This window comes from Oncorhynchus gorbuscha, unplaced genomic scaffold, assembly GCF_021184085.1.
Source record: "Oncorhynchus gorbuscha isolate QuinsamMale2020 ecotype Even-year unplaced genomic scaffold, OgorEven_v1.0 Un_scaffold_14089, whole genome shotgun sequence".
NCBI classification, from domain to species: Eukaryota; Metazoa; Chordata; class Actinopteri; order Salmoniformes; family Salmonidae; genus Oncorhynchus; species Oncorhynchus gorbuscha.
This window is the reverse complement of record NW_025744682.1, coordinates 4,254-6,899: the sequence shown is the minus strand read 5'-3', so window position 1 is coordinate 6,899 and position 2,646 is coordinate 4,254. Positions and strand designations below refer to the sequence as shown.

At 52.0% G+C, this 2,646-nt stretch overlaps 1 long non-coding RNA gene across 1 annotated transcript; it reads right to left on the bottom strand.

Moving 5' to 3' along the window:
- Nucleotides 1-1,514: 1,514 nt before the first annotated feature.
- Nucleotides 1,515-2,407, bottom strand: LOC124016994. Its single transcript, XR_006835444.1, has 2 exons — nucleotides 2,033-2,407; nucleotides 1,515-1,923 (listed from the first exon to the last, which is right to left on the bottom strand). It is a non-coding gene; the product is annotated as an uncharacterized LOC124016994 (long non-coding RNA).
- Between the last annotated feature and the right edge of the window lie 239 nt (nucleotides 2,408-2,646).

Genomic DNA, 2,646 nt, shown 5'->3' with positions numbered 1-2,646 from the left:
GCCAAGCAGGCCGCCTCTCCAACCAAGCAGGCCGCCTCTCAACCAAGCAGGCCGCCTCTCAACCAAGCAGGCCGCCTCTCAACCAAGCAGGCCGCCTCTCAACCAAGCAGGCCGCCTCTCAACCAAGCAGGCCGCCTCTCAACCAAGCAGGCCGCCTCTCAACCAAGCAGGCCGCCTCTCAACCAAGCAGGCCGCCTCTCAACCAAGCAGGCCGCCTCTCAACCAAGCAGGCCGCCTCTCAGCCAAGCAGGCCGCCTCTCAACCACAGCAGGCCGCCTCTCAGCCAAGCAGGCCGCCTCTCAGCCAAGCGGGCAGCCTCCTCAGCAAGCAGGCCGCCTCTCAGCCAAGCAGACGCCTCAACAAGCAGGCCGCCTCTCAACCAAGCGGGCCGCCTCTCAGCCAAGCAGGCCGCCTCTCAACCAAGCGAGCCGCCTCTCAATAAGCAGGCGCCTCTCAACCAAGCAGGCCGCCTCAACCAAGCAGGCCGCCTCAGCCAAGCAGGCCGCCTCTCAACCAAGCAGGCCGCCTCTCAGCCAAGCAGGCCGCCTCTCCAGCCAAGCAGGCCGCCTCTCAACCAAGCAGGCCGCCTCTCAGCCAAGCAGGCCGCCTCTCAGCCAAGCAGGCCGCCTCTCAACCAAGCAGACGCCTCTCAGCCAAGGCGCTCTCAGCAAGCAGGCCGCCTCTCCAGCCAAGCAGGCCGCCTCTCAGCCAAGCAGGCCGCCTCTCAACCAAGCAGGCCGCCTCTCAACCAAGCAGGCCGCCTCTCAGCCAAGCAGGCCGCCTCTCAGCCAAGCAGGCCGCCTCTCAACCAAGCAGGCCGCCTCTCAGCCCAGAAGCAGGCCGCCTCTCAGCCAAGCAGGCCGCCTCTCAACCAAGCAGGCCGCCTCTCAACCAAGCAGGCCGCCTCTCAGCCAAGCAGGCCGCTCAACCAAGCACCGTGCCGCCAGCCATTTGATTGTGTATGTATCAGCAGCTACTGTATAACACAATACAGTCAAGGCAACGGAACAACAAAAAGGAAAATGAATTAGTCGGCTTTAGGCCAGAGGCATCTGATGAGTTTATGGAAATTAAAGTTTTATGTAAATCACAGCCGACCGTGGGCCTCGCGCACAACCACAAGGTGGGCTGCGATGAAAACCATAATACTGCATTTAAATGAGCAGGGAATAATAAACATGTAAACAACCCAGTAGGCTCAGGCCACCTCGTTGACGCAAGGTCAAATAGTGGTTTAGAAAAGATGCAGGTTTAGAACCTCTCACAGTAATATCGCTGATCGTCATATCAGTTATAACTTAGGTCTTTCTATTTCAGCAACGCAACTTAAAAGGTTGAGTACAAAGGGAAGGAGTGACAGAGTGGCTGGTAAGACAATCACTGGTTGGAGAAGGGCTACTGTAGTATGGCTGTGTGTAGCACCGTTCCTCATGAACATACTGACATCCTATGGTGAATAAGGGTAACTTCAACAGTACCATCCGAAACAGTAGTCATCATAGTTATTACATAAATGCTGAAAATAGGAAGTGCTTTATTGTTCAGTTTCAATAAAATGGGAAACATTTGTGTCACTTCCCTTAAAATAAGAAAGAATAATGGTATTGAAAGAAAGAAGAGGATGATGATGGTTTGCAAGACATCTCCATATGCATTTATTCATTCAGCAGATGCTCATATAGCAGACGTTCCACTTCCAGAGCAATCTTAATGTCACTAATTATAGATACAGATTAAAAAATGTACATGTATATTTTAATAATATATTCCAGTTCTTTAAATGCAAGTACTAGGAACTCCAGTGTTCCACCACATGGCATTAAGGATAGGCGATCCTTGTTCCATACAGTTCATAACACTTCTCTCATCCCCCTGGGTAAGGTTAAGTCCTCATTGGCAGGTGTTGGTACAGCACTGGTTTTTCTTTAAGGCAACAGGGCAGAAGTCAACAGTATCAGAAGTCAGTTAGATCCTAAATGGGATCTCCATGTAGCAAAACTCACTCCTTCACCTCCTATTGGCTGGATGCTACCTTGATACGGTGGAGCTGGACTGTGATTGGCTAGAGGTGGTGGTGGTGGCACTCAGCTGGGAGAAGCCACTGTGACTGGATTCCAGACTGGTCATAGAGCCCCTGGACAGACAGACAGACAGACAGACAGACAGACAGACAGACAAACACACAGACAATAGATTAAATATCCATCAAACACCTTTTTCGTAGAGCACTATTTCCCTAAGAATCTTTATAAACACTCTTATAAATTATCACAAATACATTTTCCCCACACAACTACACACTACCTAAAAAAACAAGCTAGCCTAAAACATTTAATCACTGACATGCAGCAGCCCTACACACTAAGCATCACCATAACAATACACTGCGTTATACAGTATAGTATAGTGAAGGGTGACTGACTCAGTCTTCGGAGCCCAGCACCTCGGTGTAGAACATGACCTACACTTGTGGGAGGAGACCTGCAGGGAGGCCAGCACGTCATCCACCCGGGGCAGGCTGGAGGTAGAGCAGGCCGGGGAGCAGTGGAACCGCCATTGGAGGATGTAGAACCCGGGCCACCGCGTCACATGGGAGCCCTGAGGAGAGGAGGAAGGGACAGGTGAGGTCAAAGGTCAGAGGCAGGC